This window comes from Panthera onca, chromosome B3 (genome assembly GCF_046562875.1).
Source record: "Panthera onca isolate mPanOnc1 chromosome B3, mPanOnc1 haplotype 2, whole genome shotgun sequence".
In the NCBI taxonomy this organism is placed as follows: domain Eukaryota; kingdom Metazoa; phylum Chordata; class Mammalia; order Carnivora; family Felidae; genus Panthera; species Panthera onca.
The window spans coordinates 121,083,282-121,109,586 of record NC_138344.1 but is presented as its reverse complement, the minus strand read 5'-3'; the positions used below and the strand labels follow the sequence as shown (position 1 = coordinate 121,109,586).

Genomic DNA, 26,305 nt, shown 5'->3' with positions numbered 1-26,305 from the left:
CACTTTTACTGTCTCTCTTCCTCCATGGGCCTCGTGAAGGGTAGGTCATCCTGTAGACCCAAGCCTGGGCGGAAATCCGAGCGGGCTGGATGGAAACTAGCCCATGGGCCTGATGAACTGCCATATGGTGCTTTTCTCAGAGCCGTGTAAGGGAAGAACAAGTTCATATGCCAGGTGGGGAGATGATGGAGGCCAAGAAGGGAAATAACAGAGACACGTTTTAAAACGCTCCGTTTCTTGCTCCCTATCTTTCTCCAAAGCTGTGACCTCCCATAACTCGCTGTCAGGTTTGTGGGACTCCACCCGGGGAGGGCAGAGAGGTGGGGTCTTTTCTATAGGCAGAGAGGTGGGGTCTTTTCTATAGGAAGAGGAATTCCCCAGCATCTTGTGGAAAAGCCCCACTGGGAGGGGGTGGGGCAGCTGGGGGAGGGGGAGGCAGTGGACAATAGCCAGCCTGTCCTCAGGGAGATGCAAAGGGCCTGGTGCACTCAGTAGCTCAACCACCAACAGGTCCTGCAAGGATGCCTGATAGCAACTGTGGGCAAAGCCAACGTGAACATCTCTAGCAGCTAGCTTTCTTTCTCCCTGCAAGAGGCCCTTAAAGAAATGACGCGTTTCCTAGTAAAAATAATAATAATGACAATAACAACAACAACAACACTCAGAACCCTCACAGCTGGCTCTAATCCCTTTCCTGGAACATTTGTATTGATTTGCCTTCCCCACCAGGCTGCCCCTGAGGATGTGACTCTCTGTCCTGCTCACCACCGTGTCCTGATGCGCTGTGCCTGAACAAACGATTGATAAGTATTTGTGGACAGAATGATGGAAGGAGGGATCTGAAAACCTGGGAGCCCTCCCTGAGGGCTCCCATGTGCGAAAGGGCCTCCCATTATATGCTTTGATGGCACTTGGCACTTCTCATGACTCTCATCGCATTTTGCAATTACTATGAATCTGTGGAAATACTATGTTGATGCCAGTCTCTCTCTGAAGCCTGCGTCTGTTTTCTCATTGCCTCCCTTGTGCCTGGTACAGGGTCTCGTACAGAGCTGGTGCTCTGCGAAGAGCAGCTGTAGGAGTGAATGAATGAATGAAGACAAGGCAAAGGCCCTCGGAGGCTTTCCATGGTCACTACGGGCTCAGGTGACTCTGGCTCTTGCAGAGCAATGAGGAGCAATGGAATGGGAGAGCTTTGTGGCATGGCTTCTGGGGTTTAAACCCAGTCGGTTGTCACTAGCTGTGTGACCTTGGATTGGTTACTTAACCTCTCTGTGTGTGGCCTTGCTCATTTGCACAGTGGGAATAGTAATAGCACTCACTTCTTAGGCTTTATGAGGATTAAATGAGTCATATATGGAGAGTGCTTACAGGGCTGCCTGCCATATGTTAAGCACTACCAAAGGTTATGTCTTATTGTTACCAGAGTGCCTAGCAATGGGGTCCCTCTTGCTTGAACCCTGGACTCTGTCCAAGGATCAGCTTCTGGAGAGTTCTCGCTAGTATACTTGGGTAAGCACTAGACCCAAGGAATAGCCCAGGGTTTCCATTTGGATTGACTCTCCCAGGATTTGTCATCCCACCTGCCGGAGGCCTCAGTGATGGTCACATGCAGTGTGCATTCAGGGGTCTGGCTCCCACCTGGCCTGGCTCCCACCCCTCTGCTCCCCACCGCAAGGAGCTGGCACTTCTGGCCTTCCTTCACCACCCGCCTGGCATGGAGCTGACTCACCGCCAGGAGGGGTGGTGATTAGCATGCAGGGCAGGTACTGGGAGGAAAGCTGTCTCCATGCAACAGCTCTTGATGTGTTTCTCTGATTAATGTGGCAGAGAGAACATTGCAGCTTTTTCCTGAATGGTCGCCACGTGGAGCCGGAGTCATTAGCATCACGTCTCCCGCTTGCCATGACCTGCTGACCACCCTAAGTAGATAAAAATGAAAATGGCCAAGACAGCTGCAAGGCTCAGAAACAAACTGCCTAGTGGCTCTGCAGAGTCTTTTATGTGGAAGCTTTCCGGAACAGCCCCGCCTTCCCCATCCTCTCAAACCCCTGTAAAGCCGTCCTGAAAGTTTCTGCTTCTCTAACTGCTGGTCCCCGGTGAGGGCAGAACCCCTTTCTCGGGAATAGAGCCCAAGTGTGAGTGGGCCCCACCACAGGTGTGCGCTCCAGGTGACAGAAGATGGGAGGAGGGAAAGGGCTTCTAGGCAGAGGGGCCAGATTGGGCAAAGGATGGGAGAGAGCTGGAGCCCTGAGGCGTCTGTGCAGGGGCAGAGGAGGTGGGCGGGGTGGAGACTGGGGACCCAGACTTTATCCTGAGGGCAACGGAGAGTTAGCTGGGGTGGAGGGAGGGTATCTTGCACAGTGTGCAATGGGGCGTTGTAAAAGTCCCTCCATCCCAGCGTGGATGGGGGCCCAGCGTGGAAATGGGAGAACGGTTAGGAAGCCGTTGCCAGAATCCAGGCAGGTGATGATTCCGCCTCGAATTAACACGGCACCTTCCTCAGTGCTCTTCCCCCAGTCCGGGAGTTGGAGCATCGATCCGCAGTTTCTGGAGGACAAAATCTGAGACAACCGACGGCCACCTGACAGCCTCCCAAGGATGGGAGTGATGGTAGGAGGTTTGTCTTTGCTTTTGCCTCGGCTCTGTGGGGTGGGAGTCGGATTGCCATAGCATTCTGAGTCACCGGTTTTGGCTTTTTTTTTGTTTTCTAAGCTGCCCTTCTCCTTCTCCGGGCCTCAGTTTCCCCAGCCAGGCCGTGGGGGCGGGGCAAGCCCTGGAGACTGGCTCCCGGGCTCCCTGGGAAGAACCGTGCTCAGCAAGCGGGAGCCCATGCCAGCTCCACACCCCATCACTGCACCTCTGCCGCCGCCCCCTCCACCGTCAGCCAGCCCCACGGCAGCCGCTTGCCAGAAAGCAGGCCCGTGCACTCAGCCCAGGCTGGAAGGGAATGAGCAATGGCCCTAATTGCGGAGCCGGCAGGAGAGGCCGGGAGGAGGCAGCGGAGAGAGAGAAATCATCTTGCGCTGCGCCAATTACTGATCAGCTGGGACATAATTGTGGGGCTGCCATCCCGGCTGCTGGAGGTACCAGGCCTCCCTCTCGTTAATCAACGATAATCCAGAATTACGACCCTTAATGACTTGCAAAGACACTTATGCACACACGCACACATGCTCTCACACGGACACAAGTAATTGATAATCAACCATGTAATTTGAGGCAATAATTCTGTCCGGGCCAGATGACAGGCTCCACCCTGCCAGCAGAACAGAACCCAAATCACAGCCCCACCGCTGCGATGGGGGGCAGCCTCCCTGGGGGAGGGAGGCTCCTTCCTGTCTCTAGAGTGGGTGTCGAGGGGGCCTCCAGTTGTCTCTAGGCCGTAGGAGTACAGGGAGGTTTTGTTTGTTTGTTTTTTTCCCACTTTTACTTGTCTGTATTTTCTAACTTTTGCACATCATTATTTGTAACATTTGCAAACCTCGTTGCCGCCGTCATCCCTCACTCGTGGCCCTAAACCAACGGTCTCAAATTTCAGTCCACGTTCATGTCACCTAGAGAGATGGTTAAAAATGTGGACTTCTGGGCTCCGCCCCAGGAGATTTAGACCAAAACATGGTGTGGGACCCAGGAATTGCATATTTAATAAGCGCCCCAAGTGATTTGGGTACGACGATCCACACACCATACTTAGAGAACTAACACTCTAAACCAGTGACTCTTGATCCTGGCTCCACATGGAAATCACCCCGGAGCTTTCAGGAAATTCTGATGCCTGGGCTTGACCTAAGTGGGCTCAGCCGGCATCTGTCCTCCCAACCTGTCCTGTTCTCTTTACCTTGGGAACCGCTACCAGAGTCCTCTCAAACTTGAACATACATATGGACCACTGGGCGTTTGTTAAAAGGCAAAATCTTGGGGTGGGGAGGGGAGCCCTGCGTTCCTAAACACATCCCAGGAGGGGCGCCTGGGTGGCTCAGTCAGTTAAGCGTCCGACTTCAGCTCAGGTCACGATCTCGTGGTCCGTGAGTTCGAGCCCTGCGTGGGGCTCTGGGCTGATGGCTCAGAGCCCGGAGCCTGCTTCCGATTCTGTGTCTCCCTCTCTCTCTGCCCCTCCCCCGTTCATGCTCTGTCTCTCTCTGTCTCAAAAATAAATAAACGTTAAAAAAATAATAAAAAAAAAAATAAACACATCCCAGGAGATGATGATGGTGCCGGTCCTGGAGAAGTAAGACTCTCTCATCCTTTGCTCTAGGCCCAAACACATGAAGTCAGGTGCCAGAAAGTCCTGTTTATGAAGCTCTTCTTCTGGGGAAGGCCATGTGCTGGGTCTGCAAAAGTGAATCTGCCCCCAGTTTTGTTCCGGTGGCGGACTGCCTGCGAGTCACATGTTAGGTTCTTATAGATGCCTGAGAACAAGACAGGCTTAGGCTGATCTGCAGACCGTGCGACTCTTGATCTCGGGGTTGTGAGTTCGAGCCCCACGTCGGGCATAGAGCTTACTTTTTAAAAAGGTGGGGGGGGGGGCACCTGGGTGGCTCAGTCGGTTGAGCGTCCGACTTCAGCTCAGGTCACAATCTCACGGTCCGTGAGTTCGAGCCCCGAGTCGGGCTCTGGGCTGATGGCTCGGAGCCTGGAGCCTGCTTCCGATTCTGTGTCTCCCTCTCTCTCTGCCCCTCCCCCGTTCATGCTCTGTCTCTCTCTGTCTCAAAAATAAATAAATGTTTAAAAAAAAAAAAAAAGGTAGGGGGGAGCGCGTGGGTGGCTCAGTTGGCCAAGCGTCAGACATCCGAACAGGTCGTGATGAGTTCAGGCACCCCGTCGAGCTCTCTGCTGTCAGCGCCGAGCCGCTTCGGATCCTCTGTCCTCCCTCTCTCTCTGACCCCCTCCCCCGCTCTCTGTCTCTCAAAAATAAATACGCATTAAAAAATTGTTTTTAATTAAAAAAGAAAAAAGACAAGCTTAGGTTAACTTAGGTGCTGGGGCCTTAGGAAGCAGGAAACATTGGTGCCTGCCCTCAAGGAAACAAGATACAATAAATTCTTGCGAACACGAAGGTGTCACTGGGCAGGAGGGCCTGGTAAGACAAAACATGGGCATGTGCTTTGTATCAGGGGTCTAGCAGGCTTCATAAGAGTGTCATGGGTCAGGCCCAGGGGCTGAGAGAAAGGCAGCAGGAGGCTGGGGATGGTAGTCAGTGTCCCTCAATGGCCACAAGCATCTTCCGTTCTGGTACGCGCCCTTCGCCACACCCTTCAGGAGGAGAAATCTGTTTCCCCTCCTCCTGAATCCAGGCTGACCCCGTGACTTGCTTTGACCAGCAGAATGTGGTAAAAGTGACACTGTGCCAGCTGGCCCCTACGGAGCCCGGCAGCTTCTGCTTTCATTCCTTTGGAAGCCGGCTGCCACGTAAGAAATCCAACTACCCTGAAGCCACCATGCCGGCCACATGGACAGGCCATGTGGAGGAGGGCTGAGGTGCCAGGCGTGTAAATGAAGCCTTCTGGGTCCTTCCCTCCCAGCCCAGCGGGCAGCCGAATGCAAATGAGTGACCCCAGGTAACTCATGAACAGAGAACCACTGAGGCGGGCCCTGCCTAAATTCCTGACTCACGAAATCACGAGAAAGAATAAACTAACTTTTCTAGTTGATTGTTCCACGGCGATAGATTGCCGAAACACTTGGGTTCTCGTCTCAGTTCGGACACTCGCAGGCGAAATCAGTAAGCTTGCCGGCCCTGTTTTCTGGCCTGCGAGACGGCGGGCAGGTGAGATCATGCATCCAAACCCCCTCTCGTGGGGCCTGGCACACTGCTCATGCTCATACCAAGAATGTATGATTGTTAGTGAGGTGGTGCCAAGATGCCCACATCCGGCTTCACCCTAAGTGACGGCCATTCGGATCATATCGTCCCAGGTCCTCGCATGAGTGGCCATCATTCTCCTCTAATGGGAATGGCCTGTCACCAGGGTGACACCTTGGCTAAGAGCCGTGGCTTCTGAGCCAGACAAGCGTGGACACAAGCCCTTCTCTGCCAGTTTCTAGCTTTGTGACCTCACACAAGTTATTTAAAGTCATTGAACCTTGGTTTCTTCACCTGAAAAGTGAGGCAGTCAGACCAGCTCCTTCTCTGGGAAGCCTACCCTGATTAACCTCTCCCCACCCTTTTTCTCTAAATAGAGCTTTGTCATATCCTGCTTATTAGACAGGTGCTAATTTCTGAACTTTCAGAAGAGGGCTGAAATGAACTATATTGGATGGCAAGAGGGGGTAGGGGACCCTTGATAATACTTTGTTCATAAATATAGCTCCTCATTATTGAGTCCAAGAGTTTGCCACTTGATTTGCATGCACTGTCCTCACGGCATGCCTGTGAAGGAAGTCCTGTTACCAACCACTCTCACCTGAGAAGTTGGGTGGGGTTTTGACGAGGATTTGCTTCCGTGTCAGTTGTGTTTGTGTGTGTGGACACTGTTCCTTCTCCCTACATACCTTATGGACTAGAAACAAAATATGCCAGGGAAATATTTACACAAATCAAAGTGGATGATTTCTCGTCTAACTCACCCCCCACCCACCCTACCTTTGGAGTACGTCCAGCAGTGGACAATTTCTCACCAACTTTGCCACCATCACCCTGGTCCCAGCCATCATTTCCTCGTCCACATCCCTCCCATAGCCTGGGCCCCCTGCTCTCCCACTCTTACTCCCTACAGAATGAGCCTGTTCAAGTGCCAGACAGATGATGTCACTTGTCTGCTCAAAACCCTGCATGGCTCCCACCTCACTCAGGGTAAACACCAGTGTCCTCCTGATGGCCCTCAGAGCCTGATACCACCCGCTCCTCCTCATTCTCTCTCTGACATATGTCCTGTTCTTCTCCTTTGTTGTCTCCAGGACAGCCTCTCTGTCAACAGGCATGTTCTTGCCTCAGGGCCTTTGCACCTGCCATTTCCTCTGCTTGGAACCCTCTTCTACCGAGTAACTACATGCTTCACTCCCTCACTTTCTGTAGATCTTTACTTAAATGTCACCTTCTTAACACAACATTCCCTGACCATGTTACTAAAAATTGGCCCCCATCCTGGGACACACAAAACGCCTCGTCTACTTTGGCTTTCCCCATAGCACAAGTTACCATCAAACATGTTTATGCCACTTGTTTATTTACTTTTCTGTCCCATGCCCCCACCACACATGCACACACACACTCACACTCACACACACCCAGGCGTGTAAACCCTCATTGGGCAAGGATTCGTGTCTGTTTCGTTTACTGCTATTGTCCCGATACCTCGCAATCAATAGCTCAATAAAACTTTGTTACGTGAATGAATGCAGAGGCACATAAACACACCCTCAAAAAGTAAAACAGACCCAATTTGGGTTCTGTTAATAGAGGTGTTAAAGCATCTCTCTAGCCTGGAGGGGTTCCAGTGCTCACCTTTGCTTTGTGTGTGCGTGCGTGCACACGTGTGTGTGTGTGTGTATGTGTGCACATATACATATGTGCAGTAAAGGCCACTGGCAGTGGAAATTGCTGATTGTGGTAGTGATGGGAGTTGTCAATAAAAATCCATCGAGAATGTATTTCCCATCCTTGTCAAGCCCTTGCAGCCATCCCCAGTGACAGGAATTGCCCGGTAGTCTGGGAGAGAACAGGTAGCCAGGAGGGCAGATAGCCCTCGCCAGTCTGATCCTGTGAGGCTAAGCAGTCCAATTAATTTGAGGAGGAATAACCAGGCATGGCCTGGAATGTGCAGTGTGGAGATTTGCATGGTCAGATTTGCTGTTTGCACAAACCTGCCACGTCCACTCTCGTGGGCTCAAGGAGAGGTTTGGGCTCTGCCATTAATCTCCATCAGAAGGGCCCGGAGCCTGGGCTCAGCCAGGGTACTGGTGGATGGGAGAGCGTGGGGAGCCTGGCATACCACAAGAACATGACAGGATCCCTTCTGGATGAACCAAATGAGTGACAGCCCAGGTTCAAAGGGATGAGGTTTCCATAGAGAAGACATGACGGCTTGGGTGGCTTTCCACTCCCCTAAGTGACAGCGTCTCTCCCCTCTGGTTTTGGGGGAAGGGTAGAGAAGACTTCTGGGTCACAGATGAGGACACTAATGCTCAGAGGGATCACGTACGTGCCTTGTCCGAGGTCCCTCCACAGACCACCAGTCCAAGATGCAAGGAGCTTTGCAAGTGCTGTATTCGATACAGATGGTGGTTCCTGGGGTGGTTTTTGAGCTCGAACCCATGCCTGCCTGGTTGACTTCAAAATAAGTTGGCTCCGAAAACCTAGTTTACCTGTCACTCATTTTGCATCCCTCTGAAATCCTGGCTGGTAACACCTGGGGCATGCTCTGTGAATACTGGGTCAATATATATGTCAATATACAGGTCAATATACAACCAGTTGTGCTAGCGAGGATCCCCTGCATCACCCCCAAGCTCCCTGAGCCCACAGCCCTGCTCCTTTGCTCCCAGCCAGCAGGGGGCGTTGCACACATTGTTTCCAGCGGGCTTCCCACCAACCTCTCCAGGTGCCCAGCCCATTCCCCTTCTGTGATTGAGACATACAGGAGCCGGATAGGAACCAGCCTGTTTCCTGCCCAGTCTTCAAATTGTGTGGCCTTCCCCCCGCAGGCAGCCCTCTGGCAACGGATGGGACTAATATGTACTGAGTGGTTCCTCCACCAGGCACCGTGCTAGACGCTTGACAAGCATGACCTCATTTCATCACGTGAGCTACTGAAATGATCAATTTTATAAGTGAAAATACTAAGGTACTAATTTTACCTCATTTTTACAAAGGAGAATACTTAGGTTTGGAGCTAGCAAGTAACTCATGACCCCTACCCTTGAGGCCTCTCCTTTCTTTTTTTTTTTTAATATTTATTTATTTTTGATAGACAGAGAGAGACAGAGCACAAGCAGGGGTGGGGCAGAGAGAGAGGGAGACACAGGATCGGAAACAGGCTCCAGGCTCCGAGCTGTCAGCGCAGAGTCTGACGCGGGGCCCGAACCCACAAACCGTGAGATCGTGACCTGAGCCGAAGTCGGACGCCCAACCGACGGAGCCACCCAGGCGCCCCTGAGGCCTCTCCTTTCTGCTCCCAGGTGGCAGACTTGGGCAGTGGGATGGGGGTGGAGCGACGGGCTGAGGCCTGGGCCTCCCCGGAGAGGGCTGGCTTGGGAAGAATGCTTCTCAGAAGAGGAATAGTTTTTGCTCTAGTTGTGCCGGGTTCCTGCCTCCCTGGGGTTTGGTCCTCGGAGCTCTGGGTGGGCCCCTTGAACAGGCCTTCCAGCTCCATGTTGCTCTCAGGGACACCCAGGGACATTTCCTCCTGGTGTCAATTCCAGCTCCCTGGCAAACACTGAGGAGTGTCCTGGGTGGACGCTGGTGGTGGCAGGGAGAGGGCCAGCCCCATAGGAGGGGAGAAGGCCTCACAGCATGTCACAGTAGGACCAGCTAGCCCGGCCCCTCTGCCATTCTACATGCGAGGAAACAAACCCAGACAGGGGAGGACAGTGACCCAGGGTCACCTGGCTAGTAATGGCAGAGCCGGGGCCGGAACCCAGGTCTCTGAGCTGCCAGGCTTTCTTCAAGCTTTAGCAATCATGTTCTCCAGGGCCCAGAATTGCCCCCTTCCCACCATCCAACTCCCCATCACATCCTGGCCATATTCCACGTCAACTGCTGCACGCCCTCTTCTAGGCCCAGCCTCCCGCCCCTCTTTCCCGCAGGCTCTCTCTCCCTGTGTTAGAACCGCTTTGCTCTCTTTGAAGCACATGCCTTCCAATCTAGGTTGACTTGTCTCATCTCCCCAGCTGATGTTTGAGACAGGTGCCAACGGGTAGAGCAGTACACTGGACAGGGCACTGGGCCAGGGGCTCAGACACCTGCATTAGAACCTGGCTGGGCCACTGACCTGCAGCGTGTCTCAGGGAGGTCGGGGCCTCCGTGGCCCTGTGGTCTACACCAGTGCTTTTCAGACTCTGTCCGTAGGGTCTGCCTTGGCCAGAGGGAATCCTGCCCCCGCTTGGATTCAGCTGCGGCAGCTTTTCCCTTTTTCTTTCAGAGGGGAAGATTCTGAGGTGGTGAAGACAGTTTGAAAGCCATTTTGAGGTCCTTTCTAATCCTGTTAATTTTTGTATTTCACTCACCCCTCCCATTGCTAGCAGGAATACGGCATCCTACACAGAACATTCACAATAAACATGTGGCGGATGGAATTGAATGGCAGTGCTGGGAAGCAGAGGGCTGCTAAGCCTGGCTGGGCAGGGAAGGGGCACGCGAGCAGGAAGTAAATGGCCAGAAGGCAGCTGGAAGGAAAGGGGGCCTGGAACAGGCTTCCAAGGTGAAGGTGGTCTTTGAAAAGGGGCCGAGGCTGCCCTGAGCCTGCGGTTTCTGCTCTCTTCCTCCTCCGGGTTCCCTCCTGGCTTGCCCCTTAAGTGGGCCACCACCTCTTCCACAGCCCTCCCGCAGGGGCCACGGCATCCTTGCACAAACCCTGCCCATCCCCTGCTGCCAGGGCCGCCCACGCGGCTGGGCGGACACGAGTCTGGCAGCCATTGGTGTGGCTGAGCTCTCCCGGAATGAGGTTCGAAAGGGCCATGGGGCTGGCACGGAACAGAATCCTGTGGCCTGGTCAGCAGGCCAAAAGCCAGGGGGGCCGCTGTCGTCTGGGCCCCCGAAGGCAGGCCTTCCTGAAGCTGCAGAAGTCTGCAAGGCTTCTCCGGGCACGCGGGGAGGGGGCCGGATTTTGTGTGCTTTTGTCAGATGCAGTCTGTGCTTTCCGTTGTGTGGGTATGTTAGTGCTGCTTCCAGATCTTGGCTCCTCCTGGAGCTACAAATTACACTCTAGCCTCCATCCTGTAGCAGCGCTTCCATGCCCCAGGGTAACAGGGACCACCCCGATCGTACAAGTGTGGCCACCCACAACTAGAAAAGCCTGTGTCGTGCATGGTTTAACTCCGACCGGGGTAAGAAAAGGCCTGAGAAGCACAAAGGGGAACCACAGTGACAGCCCCAAGAAGCGCCATCAGGACACTTCCTAACATACTGTTTGAATTTCATCGTCATTGCCATGTTCCTCCAGCACCCGCCCACCTCAGAACTGCTCTCCACTTTATACCATCTGCCAAGTTCTTGGGGCCGCCATCACAGTCATTCAAGCAAGCGCTCACCTCAGCGTGTCTCAGCTGGAGAGTCTTTAACCTTTTTTAAGAACGTACTATGTGTGGGGCACTTTATAAACTTCAGGTACTCTGCAAACGTTGTTTTATTCGGTCATCAGAACAACCCCACGAAGCCAATGCTTTTGGCTGCAAGTAACGGTGAATTCGGTGATATCGGATTGAGCCCGGGATCCTCACCGAATGATGAAGGAACTGATGAGCTCAGGAAATAGTCCAGGGGCAGACGGCTCCAGCCGCCAGGACCCCGGTTCTTGCCATGTTTCCATTCTGTCATCTTTACCGTGTGGGCTTGGTTCTCCGAGTAGGTATCTCCATCATAACAAGATGGCTGCTAACGTCCCAGCCACCATTCCAGACATGACATCTGGCTGTAAAAGCACAATTCACTTCCTCTCATGCTTTAAGAGCAAGGGAGTATTTCCTAAAACAACCCTACACACACACACACACACACACACACACACACACACACACAAAAGATCCTTCCTCACATTCACATCTCATTGACCAGAATTGGGTTATAGATTCGTCAGAAAATTAATCACTGGCGAGGGGAATGGCATACCAAGATTAGTTTAGACTAATTAGGATTTCCCCCTCCCACCCCAGGCAGCTTCAGGAGGAGGTGGACTCCTGAAAAAAAAAAAAACAAAAAAACAGACCATAAAGGAAAAAAGCAAGAGTGATGTCTGCCATTGGATGTCTGCCACATGGATAATTACTGTTATCTCCACCTTACAGATGGAAAAAGTGAGGCTAAGAGAGATGAAACAATGACTTAAGGTCACACCAAGAGGCCAAGTTAGGACGTAAGTCCAGAATTGTTTGACTCCAAAGCCCTGGCTCTTTCTACTACCGGATGTACCAAGCACTAGTCTATGTGTGCTTATGAGTAAGAAAGATGGGTATATCCATATCCATCTCTGCTGGAACAAAGGGTATAAATAATATCCACATACCCTCGCACACTATTTTACTGCCAATACAATTATGTCATAAGAATTTACGTTCAGGTATGTTCATTTGGACCAGCATCTATCTAAGACCTCTAGGGCCTCTAAGGTCTCTAGAAAGAGACTTTGGCTTTCGGGACAGACTGGTAAGCCCTCGCCTTGACCTTTAGAGACTCCCCAGTGAGGGAGTTGTATGAAGAGATAAGTACAACTCTTTGTGATATATGCAGATTGCCATGTGAGTACAGAGCCAGGACACGCTGGAGACCAGTATCACAGGAAAGGTAAAAACTTTACCTGCTGTTTTGAAAGATGTCTAGAAGTTTGCTTAAAGAAGAAGAGGGGAAACACATTTCTTCTAGGCAGAGAAAAAGGCATGGGCTTGAAAGTTCGTGTTACGTTTGAGGAACAAAGAGGGATTTAATGGGGTCAGAAAGTAATTGAGGGGCAGGAAGAGGCAGAAAGGGGGTTGTAAGCACTTTCCCAGGAGTCTTGCCTTCCAAGGTGGGAAGTATGCCTTAATTCTGTTCGGCAGCTGGAAGATTTTTAAGTGGGAAAGTAAAGTGATCAAATTTGAATGATTTTGGAGATTTGGAACCCCCTAATGAGCCCCAGTGAACGTGAGTGGACAATGTCCGTGGCTCAGCTACAGATACGTGGATTCCAGAACGAGTTAAGAGAAGTCACTGACAAGGAATGATGCCTCTGGGCATTAGCACCATGTCCCACTGTAATTGAAGCCAATGTGCCTGTACAGGGACGTGCAGAACCTTGCACGGGTTTGAGAAGACCCACAAAGACTATGGATAACTTGATTGATGTATCCATACTGAACAAACACACTGACTCTGAGATTATTATGAAAAGCTAGCATCTATTGAGTACTTACTACGTTCTGGGTACTCTGCTAAGTCCTCCATATGCACTATCTTATTTAACTCTTACTTAAACCTTGTAAGGAAGGTTTAAGCTAAGTTATATGAAGTTGCCAATATTTGATGTGATTACCTTATGAAAACTGATGAGGAAGCCTGGTGGTTGGCACAGATCACACGATCACACGTAGCAGAGCAGGATTCGAACCCAGGTCTGATAAAGACTCTAGAGTGAGGCAACCCTAAGTTCCCACTGTGGCTACCACTGACTAGCTGTGTGTCCTGGGACAAATTACTTAACCTCTCTGAGCTTCTGTTTCTTCACCTACGCAATGAGGATAATAACCGAACCCACTTCATTAGGTGTGGGTTAGGAGAGAGAATGCATTAAAACACTTAGCACGATGCCAGACACAGAAGAGGTACCCGATGAATATTAGTTGTGTCTATCATCACTGCTATTAATATTCCAAAGCCTGGGCTGTTAAGCACCTTCCCAACCTGCTGTGGGGGAGATGCCTTCTGGAATCAGTGTGCCCCCTGGGTGGAAAGGAAAGAGATTTTCCTGCAGGAACCAGATCGGCATTGCTGGTAAATAAATAGTCTTAGGCTCGCGGGGCGAGGAGAACCAGGAGCTATGCTCTCCCATTTCCAGCACTGCTGGCCTCTGCTTATTCCTTCTCTCCCGAGTCCCTGGGTCCTCATGGCCCCAGGGGATGGACCCGGGAGGAAGCGGCCTTCCCACTGGAAGAATAGCTGGGGTAGCTTCCATGAAGCTACTTCTGCCTCCTTTTCCCATGAACCAGACTGAATGAGATGTATCTCCAGGATACCCTGGCTGCTTTTGCTTTTGAGAACCACACCCGTCAGTGAGGGGTCCTTCTAGTTCCCATTGTATGTACTTTCCGGTTTTGTGTACAGATGCCTGTGATACATGCATGCATGCAGCTGTGTGTGTGTCTCTGGACCCAAGTGGAGCTCCACTGGCACGGGCTGGAGGTTGGCACCACCTTGGCAGCCTCAGCCCCAGGACACCTTTGCTTATTACATTCCACGCTTGGGTGGAGCTTCTGCCTGCTGGGTGAGTATTGACTCCAGGCACTTCTCCATCTAAATCTCCAGCGTTCCTTCTTTAGGCAGAAATCACAAGTGCTGCTAACTTGAGAATGAAGTTCAAAGCCCAGCCCCCTGCAGTTCTCAGCATATCTCCTGGAGATGGGGTGCTTCCGAGCACAGACTGACACAGGCAACTGCGATAATAAGAGGCTGAAAGAAATCGAGAAGAGGCAGGCCGGCTAAACCACACCTTTGTCTCAGCACTTTTGCATGAGCACAGATCTTTCCGGCATCGTCTGCCCCTTTGCCTGGCTGGACTCTTGCACAAGACCTGGCTGCCCCCAGTTGAGTCTCTCTAAAAAACATGTCCAGTCCCCTCCAGAGGAACTCAAAACACAAGACACTCCTTATACATTTTCCTGGAAACATGCTATAGCTCCAGCCTGGGAAAGCTTCCAAAAAATTTCCAAACCAAAGATGATGATGATGATGATGATGATGATGATGATGATAATAGAGGTGGGGGAGGAGAGAAACTTGGGCAAACGCTCCCACTGATTAATGTTCAAGGGAACAGACTTGGATTGTAGGGAAAGGAAAAAAGAAGGGTTTTCCAGGTCAATTTAAACATTTGTGCCGTTTGCTTTAAAGGCAGTTTCAAAATAGTTGGCCTCCCCAAAGCGATTTTTTGGAATCTACCCAGAGGGCAAAAACTCACCCTTCCTTCCCCCATCTGGAAAGCTTTCACACCAGAGGCCCCACTCATTCCTGAGCTCTGGCTTCAGAAAGAAGGACTTTCCCAACCTTCCAAGATTCCCTGCCCTCCCTCACCCTGCTGACCCATAAGGAGTTCTGTTTGCTCCACCCAGCAGCAGCTGCATTCCAGCTGTGAAGCTATTATGAAACATTTAGGAATCCTCTGGCTGGAAGGTAAACGAAGAATGTGTCCTAATAACACCTGAATGCTGGCGAAAGCTGCAAGGAGAGAAGCACCAGGAACACGGTTTTGACTTCGGGTTCCCTTCATAAAATTCTACTGTGCCGAAGAGGTGGCCGTGAGCTCCCGAAAAAGTTTTTAGTGATCTTACAGACAAAAGTGCTGACCAGCCTGACCGCGCCCCACCCCCCCCACCCCCCAGCCCCCGTCACTGTGAAACACCAGCAACCAAATTCAGACATATTTGTGAAGATTCAAAAATATTTTCACTTACTCATGAGCTCTCGTCTTTTTAATTAAAGCACAACATCTTGCTCAAAACAAGCCTTTGGAACAGCAGAGTAAACAGAACCTTAATTTAGGAATTCGCCAACCAATCTCCACTGCTGCGGGCAGGTTACGGCAGCAGTTTGGAGGCAGACGATGGACTGAAAGTCCAGGAGGCTCCCTGCCCTCCCAGAGATGGTGTCTGTGCCTGACGATTCAGGTGGGAAGGAGGGGGAGGGGGCTCAGAGACCAAAGAGGATCCTTTAAATACATAGAAGTTGGCCAGACAGGGCAGGCCCGAGCAAATGGCTTTTTAGGCAGCTGAAGCCCTCAGCAGCTGTCAGAACAACTGCCACCAAGGCCTCCCGATTGCCAAGAGCGCGCTGCAGCATTCACTGGGGCCTTTCCCCTCAGCCTCATCGCCATCGTATTATCTCCTGGGACTGCACTGGAGACCCTTGGGTTAATGATCCCATCTCACTACCTGGTTTTAGAGCGGTCGGCAGTAGCTGCCTAGCTACACGCTGCCTTATCCAAACCGCTTCATTCCCTGGCGGCTGAGATTCTGTACTTATTCGCTAGCATCACCGGCCACCCAGCCAGACAGCAACAATTAACCACCATGGGAATGCTTTGAGAATCCAGCATCTGGGGTGAGGAACCCCACGAAGTCCTCCATTAATTCCTGGTGCTGAAAGCCGATATGGAAATTTAGCTGGAGAGCTGGTGGCCTGTGTCCCAGGGGGCCACCCAGCTATTGTGAAAGTGCCCTCTCCCTTCTTCCTGCTCCCGCTGTCCCACTTCAAACACTCCCTGTGATCCACCTTTTTAACACCTCCAGGGCCACCACTGCCACCATCACCCCCGCCCCCTGACCTAACCACCCACTTCTCATCCAGGTCCTTTTAGAGAGCAGCCTGCAGAGTTGCCATGGAGAGCACCCCTCCCCCCCCCCCCCACCGTACCATTTGGGGCTTTGAGACCCTAGAAGGAAAGCACCAGGAAACCCCAAAGCGTTCTCCTTCTCGAAAACAATGGCTTCCAGGGTCTGTGCCAGACACAATCACAGCACCCGAAATAGACTCATTGTCCTCTTGTGCAATATCCAGGAATTTGGTGAAACTCATCATTTTTCAGGTTACCGATAATGCAAGTTTGGAAACTGAAACAGGAAGGAACACAGGCTGAAAAAGCTTTTATCCAGCCCACAGCATTTTTCTCTCCAGATGCAAGACAGTTTGTTTTTTTTGTTTGTTTGTTTTTTTGGGGCTTTTTCCAGCAGTACTTTGGTGGGGTTAAAATTAGCTGGCAGCATTCTGGTCACATGCTAGACAGCAAAACAAAAGGGAGTTGTTCCCTGGCAGGTCCTGAAGCAGCCGACAGACCTTCCTAATCCATGGACTTCTGGGAAGCTGGCTCTTCAGGCCCTGGTACAGAGGGGCCACGCCACTGATTCCCCTCTGTCGTCACCCGGCTGCAACAGGGGAGGAACACGGGCAGTGTCCAGGCTGTTTGGGACCTCGGAGCTTGCCTCCATCTGGGAAGTCACTCAAGGGCCACAAAATGGCTTTTGCAAATCTTCCCATTTGGGAGAGGAAGGCTGAAAAAAGGAAGAACCTCTGAAGCCAACACATAAGCAAACACTGCAAGGACGCGGAGAGAAAGAGGAAGGGCCGTGTCTGAAATGTGGACGCGGGCCTCACCTCCCGGGGCAACGGGCTGCTCCTGGCATGTTTAAAACAGAAAAATCATACATCCGAACTATGTGTGGCTAGCTTTTTGGATGGATCCTTTATTACTGGACCCTGATGATAGGGACTCATCATGATCTGCTTTGTTCTTCCAGCTTAAAACTGTCACCCAGAAGCGCTGGATGAAAAATGCAGCCTCTGATTCATGCGCACAGTCAGGAAACATCTCTTGCGCTCAGTACAGAAACATGTCCGTCAACTTGGGGAAGGAATCACCGCCACGAAATGTGCTTTTGGCTTGCCACAGCTTAGCAGCTGCTGGAGCCAAAAACCCAGCTGCCTGGGTTGTCTGGGGAAGGTGGTAGCTGGGGGCGAGTGGGGAGAATGTAGAGAAAGAGGGGCTTTCTGAATCACCTGATCTGTGTGCCTCCACCTCCTGTTTAATTCCAAGCCAAAACCCACCTCGAGATGTCTCAAGGGCCAACTGCTCCTAAAAATCGTGTTTAACACTACTCCTTCCAGCTCTGCGCCTGCCGTCAAGGTGAAGCGGATGGCTTTTATTGATTAATTTATTTCTTTGGAAAGGGCTACTTTGAAGTCAGGAAATTCCAGGGAGACAGAGTGCGTTGCCCTGGCCAGAACTGCTGTGACAATCATAAGCAGACACCCAGAGAGAGAGGTGGGTTAAAAGAAACTGCAGCTAAGCGCCAGGAACTTGGATTTTTCGTCTTTCCCCGGCCCCGGCCTCCATGTCAGCAGTGCGCTTATGAAGAAATACCTCGTTTGGCTCAACATTCTGTGGTGGTCAGGGGTTTGTGCGAGCTATGTGGAGCCTGCTTTGTCAAGAGGGCTTCATAAACCAAACACGCCTCTGACTTGGATCTCATCCTGAAGCCCTCATTATACAGGCAGACCGAAACAGAAATTCCCCTTGCTTTAACGCCCAGCACATAAAGTCCTCTTTAATAAACATACACCATTTTTCAGTGGGACAGCCTCAAGGTGTCAAAAGTACATAAAGGTCTGAAAGCTGAAACCGTAGATAAACAGTGCGCTGAAATATATTTAGCAGAAAATATTGAAAGCCACAGGAAAAATATGTTCTCTTCCTGGGATGTTAACGAAGGTTTAGGTTCAGGAAACCTTCAGGAAATAGCAAGTTGGGTTGAGAAGGAATACTGTTCAATGTAAATAAATCACTAAACCTCTTTGGCCTTCCTAGGCCTTGGCTGGAATGGAGTATTTCATTTTTTCCCCATTAAACAGGCCACCCGGGGAGTTGGCATTATAGACCTGAACATGTACCAAATCTGAATGTGCTATTTTGTTTCTGTACATTGAATCAGACTGTGTTTCAAACAGCAGCTTGTGCAAAATGGGGGGGGGGGGGGAGGGACGGGGGAGGACCGCGCAGGCTGGTGCGCCCTCGCTCAAAGTGTCAATGACAGACCTGTTTCACCTCAGATCACCCAGTATCTTGTCCCTGACAGGGACATAGTCTCTGTTGTTGTTGCCCAAGGTGATGTCATGCTCATTCTTAAACCCAGGGTTCTAAGGGTTGCGCTTATACTGCAATAAAATGGCTTCAGAAAGACCCAGATTTCCTGCCGTCTCAAGGTAGGGACACAGAGAACAGGAAAGGGCAGGCAGCCACTCTCCCTAAGATGGATGCTGCATGATGTAAGCGGCTGGCTAAACGTCTGGCATCCTTGCCGTTTTAAGTTGCCAGCAAAATATTATTAAAAAGATAAAATACACGCGAACCGTGCAGAATGTAGGGCTGCTGTGTTTACATCCGGGTTTTGATGACTCAAAGACTTACACTCGAGCTTGCTGAAAAGCTCTATTAAAAACACAGCTTTGTGAAAGCCCCCAGGGAGCAGGAAGCCGGGCTGGGGGTGTGCGTGATTGTGCTGTAGGGGGGTGGGGGCGGGGGGTGTGGTGACCCGCCCAAGGACGGGTTCTTAGGCCTGCGGTCCTGGCCCGGCACTTAAAGCCCGGGAAGTGCTTCGAGGTTAACCTTCTCTCGGCTTTGGAACCAGAGCAGGCAGGGTTAACCTTTTTCCAGAACATTTATTTCACCATCTCACTGACTAGAGGGAGGAGGGGCAGGAGGCAGAGCGAGAGCCTGCCGCGCTGAGAGGCTGCGGATCACAAGGCCATTCTGATAGCCTCCTGTCCCCATGGCAACTGCAACGGCATTTATCAGTTCCTTCTGCGCACAGGCCCAGCAAATCTGCATTGCACATGGCAGGCTTCCAGCATTTCAAATGAAAGAGCACTTTGAACGGCTGCCAAGTTTGGAAGGAGCAGAACTGTCAGGGCTGCTTAAAGCTGGCAGTTTATACTGGGGAGGCTTTCGCTTCCCAGAATCCTCCGGGCCTGGCGAGCTGCCAAGTACTTAGCGGAAGCTAAAAAGTAACTCGCTCCCCTCCCTCCTCTCCCCTCCCCTCCTCTCGTCCTCCCCTCCCCCTGCTCACACTCCCCCTCCACGCCATTCACTGCAGTGCTCTCAAAATTTTCCACATGTCCTGTGTCACCAGTGCAGGCTGTACAATGAAAACCAGAACGCAGGCTGCCCACGGCCGGTCTTTTTTATTAATAAGGGGGGTGCGGGGAATGAGGCAGGTTGGGATCCGACACTGACAGCCGGGGCACCCTTTCTCCGCTGTACCTGCCATAACCGCTGGGTGTGAGCCTGTGGGGTGTGTGTGTGTGTGTGTGTGTGTGTGTGCACACGCGCGCCTCTCACCCTTAAAAATACATTAATGAAAGTAAAAGTAAAAGCAGCTTCAGGGCTCGAGACACCCTGAGCCCCGGGGGTGTAGTGGGGGTAGGTTTCCGTTGGGTGCTTTGGAGCTTCATTGAGGGTGGAAAATGGAGGTCATGCAGGCCGCGCTGTTCAGATCCAGCCTTTCCAAGAGCCCTGGGGAAGAGGGTTGTTATTGAGAACTGAGCCAGTTTCTGGAGCTTTCCTTGAATCTCTCGGGTGTCATGGTGAAAGCTCTGAGGCCACCGGTGGGGGGGGGAGTTCAGAGATGGTTTTCAATGGAAAGTTTACCAGATAACTTCTGACCGTCAAGCACAGCACAAGGACTTCTACTAGCAGAAACGGGAAATTGGCATAGTGTTCAGTGTGCTGAATTTTTTCAAAAAATTATAATCTACACTGAGATCAAGGGCCTAGGCTTTATTTTCCAGTACAAATAGAACGAAAATTGTCTGCCGCTTAGGCGGTTGGATAGAGTTCAGGAAAACTATGTCTGGCATTAATTCCAAAGTGGAGGTTTTGGTTCAAGCGAGGCCCATTAATTTCAGTAAACTGTTTTCACTAGTCCAGACCCTGCTGTGCAAGGACTATTTATTACCTTTTGCTAACCTGATGTCTGCAGAGTTGTAAAGCAAAGGGAAAAAAAAAGAAAGATCCAGGGTGGAGATATCTATATCTTGGATCAAATGGGTTTTGCACCTTCCCTTTGGGGGCCATGTTTTATGGGGCGTTTTCTATCCTTGGTTTTTATCAGCCCCAGTTTTTATTTTAATCCATCTTGCAATGAATTAGAGAAAAAAAAATCCTGATGGAAAGGAATCTGGCAAGAGCAAATACCTATCTCTTACCTCCTTCAGAGGGGCACCGCCAGGCCACAGGATGTTTTGTGTGCCTGTCCCAGGCTTCCAGGTCCAGTGCAAAGCCCTGACATGATTCACCCCAACGATTGGGTCTAAAATACACCAAGACAGTCAATTTTGGCATTTGTTCTCCCTTAGGAATTTTACTAGCTGCCTTAGAAAAGCACATAAATTGCTTCCCCCTCCCTCTCTTTTTTCCATGCCTCCTCTCCTCATCACCCCCCCCCCCACTTCAGTCCATCTTGATGTCATTTCAAAGAGAAGGATGAAAAGGGGGGATTTGTCAGGCGGTCAGGTTTGTGAATGTGTCTTTCCAGCCCCCAACACACACACAAACACACACACACACACACACACACACACACACACACACACACACACCAGCTGAGAATGTTAATCAGAATTAAAAGCCAGTCAGTACTATTAAAGCATCAAACACCAAGACTTAGAGCAGGAGGGGAATATAGGGTGGGGGTGGAGGGAGTGGGAATGAAATGGAATTCAGGCCTCTGCACTGATTTACTAAAACGAAGGAGGGGAAAGGTAGCACCAATTTGATCAGCTTGTCAAACGTCAAAATTATTGGTCTTTTCTTTAACTACCCCCCTCCCTGCCCCAACACAGTCAAGTTTTGTGCCTTTCCCAAGTGTGATTAATCTCTGGCAGAGGCCAGAAACAGGAGTAGGTTTCTTGGCTGCCCGTTCTGATAAACAATCTGTTCCTGGGAAGAGTAGGTGAAGGGGGCGTAAATTGAGGGGGGTAATCTCCGGGTGTGGTGGCTGGGGGGGTGCGTGGAGGAAAGGAGGGGAGGCGGAGGCCAGCCTAGTTAACTCTCACCACCCGCCTGGGAAATGCAAGTGTCCTTCCTTTGGAGCGCGTGGTTTTGGGGTGGGTCAGGTTTCCTGCCCCTAAGAATGTGAGCAGACAGTGAACCCATTCTTGCTGCCAGTTCACAACGTTCAGGAAATGTCGGAGGGACACCGAGGCCTCAGAGAGCAGGGGGCAAAGGGAGGGCACTCTGGGCGTTGCAGACCACGGGCCAGTGTGCACACAGAAGGCTTGCCGGGGGAAACCGAGGCAGCGGCTGGGAAGCCTGGGTGGGGCCCGTGGTGGTAGGAAGTATTGCAAAGCGGAACAGGGAAAGACAGAAGATGTTCAAAACAAAAGGAGGGATGATTTTGCTGCATCGGACGCTGCTGGTATTGAAACTGTAGGCAAGAGAGCTGGCTGTGGATTTTGCAGTGGGTTTATTGTGTGGGCATCCAGGCAGAAAGCGGCAATATGAAAAAGTGGGGAGGGGGAGAGTCTACCTTGAAGAGAAGTCAGTGCCGAGAAGGCTGTGCATGGCTGGGAAATGTCACTAAGGAGAGTACAGTGGCACTGAATAAAAGGTGAATAATTGGGTACCTTTTGGAAAAGAAATGTAAAAATATTAATAAAGGCAAGAAACCCGCTTCTTCTCAGCTTGAAAAGCAAATTCACTTCTCACCTCCTGCTTCTCCTCCCCACCCAACGCACACGCACAGGCACCCATACAGACACACACACACACACACACACACACCCCTCTTGTCTACTCTGCATCCAAGAAGCCTGGGCCAGGCTCGCTTTCCTTTGGATTTAATTACATGAAAATGCTGAACAAAACCCTGTAATTACACCCTTAGTCCCTGCCACTCAGGCCCAGCACACTTCCTGCCTAGTTTTGTTTTTTAAAGAAGAGGTCATTGCCTCTTTTCTTTCCAAATTGACCAAAACAAAAAAGTAAAAACCCCAAATAAATCCAACTGCTCCAAGCTTCAGCACCACCAGGGATTGGGGATGGGAAATCCCGTGTCCCTGTAGGAAAGAGGAGAGAAGACAGGCTGAGCTCCTGTCCTCTTACTTTAGCTCTTAGGTCGAGGGGCAGTGACTGTTGATTTGTCTGCCAGCCCAGAAGAACAGAGATGCCAGGCTGGCCACCCCGGAAGGAAATCTTCCAGGAACAGGATGAAGAGCGTGGCCAGGCCTTAGCATTAGGCCTCAATTTCCAGCTATTTCACTGAGAAGGGCTTAGAGCTGGAAAAGCGTTTTAAGACGATGGCTCACCTTTCTATAGCTCTATGCAGTTTTTTAATATATATTCTTAAAGTTTATTTATGTATTTTGAGAAAAAGTGCACCCATGGGGAGAAGCAGAAAGAGAGAGAGGGAGAGAGAGAATCCCAAGCAGGCTCTGCAGTGGCATCTCAGAGCCCCACTAGGGACTCAAACTTGTGATCTGTGAGATCATGACCTGAGCCAAAACTGAGAGTCGGAAGGATGCTTAACAGATTGAGCCAACTGTAGTGCCCCTAGGGCTATATGTATGTGTACACACACACACACACACACACACACACACACACACAGACGATTTCACAGTAAGCCCCTGAAGTAGGGAGAACAAATTTCAATATCAATGCTCACACTCAATGGGTGAGGAAACTGAGGCCCAGAGAGAATAAATAGATTGCTCTAAGTCAGTCATGTGGCTGGTGGGAGTGTTGAACAAGCACTGTCTCTGATGACTTTTATGCTCTGACACCAGGAAACTAGGACATCTAGGAGGAAATGGAGGTTTTTGGATTTGGGGCCAGAGCCAATCTGACTTGGTTCATCATTAGATCCTCAGGACCGAGAGAGAAAGTGCTCTCTAAAAAAAAAATAGTTGAATAACGGAATGAATGGCAAATGGAAGGGCACACGTCAAGGAGCTGGGGAATGGAAACCCACCAGGCCATCTGGTGGCCCAGTTTCAGCTTTGAAGCAAAAGTAAGTGATGAGAATAGTTTCACACCCACTAGGGACATATCAGGCTTGGATCCTCTAGGTCTGGCCAGAGAGGGAAATTCAAATTAAAGCGTGGTGGTCCTCTAGATGGATCAGGGTTGGGGATACCCCTTGTTCCCTCACCTCCTATCTCCAATGATGCCTAGGCCAGGTTTGGTTGTCAGGGGTATAGACCTCCCCTGGGCGAGAAGTGTTCTGAGGACAGCAGCCGTACTTACCAAGTGGCCTCCAGCCCAAATACAGGCCTGCACAGTTTGGGTGGGTGTGTAGTCAGTGTTACCTGAATTAGGTGAGAACAAAGGGTTGTTTCTTATGTGATATGGACTGTGGGTCTGTGAGAACAAAGGGTTGTTTCCTATGTGATATCGCTTGTGGGTCTGGAAAGAGGTTCCTTCCACCATAAAATGTACGCTTTCGGCTTTCCTCCTTCCCCTTCATCATTCAGCCTGGGGTCCTCCTCAGGGGTGAGCATTTAAAATGTGGCTATCCTCGGGGCGCCTGGGTGGCGCAGTCGGTTAAGCGTCCGACTTCAGCCAGGTCACGATCTCACAGTCCGTGAGTTCGAGCCCCGCGTCAGGCTCTGGGCTGATGGCTCGGAGCCTGGAGCCTGTTTCCGATTCTGTGTCTCCCTCTCTCTCTGCCCCTCCCCCATTCATGCTCTGTCTCTCTCTGTCCCAAAAATAAATAAAAAACGTTGAAAAAAAAAAATTTAAAAAAAAAATAAAATGTGGCTATCCTCGGGGGCGCTTGGGTGGCTCAGTCAGTTAAGCGCCCAACTTCAGCTCAGGTCATGATTCGCGGTTTGTGAGGTGGTGCCCTGCTTCGTGCTCTGTGCTGACAGCTCGGAGCCTGGAGCCTGCTTTGAATTCTGTGTCTCCCTCTCTGTCTCTCTCTGCCCCTCCCCTGTTCATGCTCTGTCTCTCTGTCTCAAATAAATAAATAAATAAATAAATAAATAAATAAATAAATAAAATGCAGCTATCCTCGGTGAGGGTAATTTAGTAAGTTTCCTAATACTTCGGTGTGTTTGAGAGCTTCAGATTTTCCTCCAAACCCTCCCTCCTAAGGCTGGGTATAGAAAACCCAGAGAGAGAAAAAAGTCTCAGGGGATGCCAGGGAAGCAGAGTTACACCATTTTGCTCAAAGCTGACTGACTGGTGACTGATTGTACCTCAAAAATAACTCGTGCTAATTTGTGCATAATTCTGCATCTATTGGGACAGTAGTGACATTCTTAACCTGCAAACTCTTGTGGGGAGATGCATTTCACTTTCTTGCAGTTTCTGAATTTCTTAGAGGCATCCGGGGACTTCCCCCCACTCCCTCCCAAAAAGCTAGCAACTCTGGGGGAGAATAAGGAATGCTGGGTTTAAAGCCAGAGAACCTGGTTTCCAGTAATTCTGAACTAGCTCTGGACCTGCTTTCCTCACCTATACAGGAGAGTGATGAAAGTAACACCTACCTCACAGGGCTGGTGGGGGATCGGTGAGATAATGTCTGGGAATGCACTGCAGGGCCCTAGACAAATGGCCGTCATTATATTGTTCATAATCTCTTACATTTTATTAAGTGCATTATAATCTTGTATCTTCCATGCAGACCAATGAGTCAGGCAAAGGAGGCAGTGAAATTATTCCCATTTTACAGACTTAAGAAACCAAGTTCAAGTGATTTGCTCAAGGTCAGATAGCTACTTAGTTAGGGTCAGCCAAGTCCAAGTCGAACAACATAATGTAAATATGTACAATGTAAGCACCCTCCTTTCCTCCTTCTCCTGAGTTAGGGGTTGACTGCCCAGCTCAGGCAAGTCAAAATATTTGCAGATCATAGCCATCCACCCCAACCAGTGACAGCAGTGATGATGATGGCCCGTCTGTACCAGACTTGACCGACTTGACGGTGGGACCGGGAGGCCTCAGGGAGGGCTTCCCGCTCTGAGGCCCCGCCTTCTGGCGGCCCCCAGCAGGAAAGCGGGCGGCGGCGGCGACCGGTCTCCGTCTCCGAAGCTAGGCAGTGGAAATCCCCAGCACTGGTGCGGACTGGTGGGAACCCACTGGCACCCCTGCTCCCTGCTGAGGCCCATGCGGAAGCCGGTAGGATGGAGGGTCCGGGGTTCTGCGCACCTGTGGCCTTAGTTGCTCCCCTGCCAAGCTCTCCTCTGACTCTAGTCCTCCAAGGTCTCCTTCTCGGTTACTCCCCTTCTTGGGATGTGGGTATTTGTTTTAACCCAACTGGGCCAGTGAATAGAACCCTTGTCTGCCGCTTCCCATTTTTTCCCTCTAGGCCTGGTCCTTAGGAGGCTCATTCCAGGGTTCCTTTATTTTTGGACCTAAAAACACACAGCAGCTTTTGCTGAGGGCAGCGCTGGGCTCCCCGGTGCCCTGGCACGCTGGCGAAGAGGAAACGGGGAGGAGGCAGGAACCAGACGCGACTCCCTCGGCCTTTCTTTCTTTCCTTCCCTGCTCCCCGCCCCTTCAGGAAGAAAGCAGTCAGAGATCTGATCGCTCGCTGAGGCCGCTGTGCCAGCACCAACCACTACGTCGTCCTCCTTTTCTTCCACCCAGCTTTGCCCAGAGCGCCCGGCTGCCCGCGCGCCGCAGGCTGGGCAGGTCCTGGCGGGTGGCGCTGGCTCCCCTCCCCAGGGATTCTCAGCGAATCACGTTGTTCCTGGGCTTTCACGCTCGAGTGGCTCTTGCGTAACCCTACGCCCTGGCCTAAGTTAATACTTTTTTTAAATACCAGAATTAATACTTTAGGAAAAGGCAAATACTTCCGCCACAGAACCTGAGAAAATGTGTAAATTACTCCGCTGACTGGTTCTCCCTCCCCCAGAGCCCCGAGGTTCCTGGCTCGTGGGGAAGGGGTCCCTTGGACAGGCCGGAGC

General features: G+C 51.1%; 1 long non-coding RNA gene across 3 annotated transcripts in view; it reads left to right on the top strand.

Annotated features, from left to right (window-relative positions):
- The window catches only part of LOC132670126 (uncharacterized), a 277,363-nt gene that overhangs the window by 3,757 nt on the left and 247,301 nt on the right, over positions 1–26,305 (top strand). The window contains exons 3-7 of one of the 3 annotated variants that reach the window (XR_013556011.2): positions 730–1,146; positions 1,831–2,171; positions 2,507–2,613; positions 2,716–3,086; positions 4,259–4,730. This is a non-coding gene — a long non-coding RNA (uncharacterized LOC132670126). Of the gene's footprint in view, positions 1–729; positions 1,147–1,830; positions 2,172–2,506; positions 2,614–2,715; positions 4,204–4,258; positions 4,731–26,305 lie in introns of those variants that run through there. The other 2 variants (XR_014137843.1, XR_009606452.3) reach the window with 2 other exon arrangements.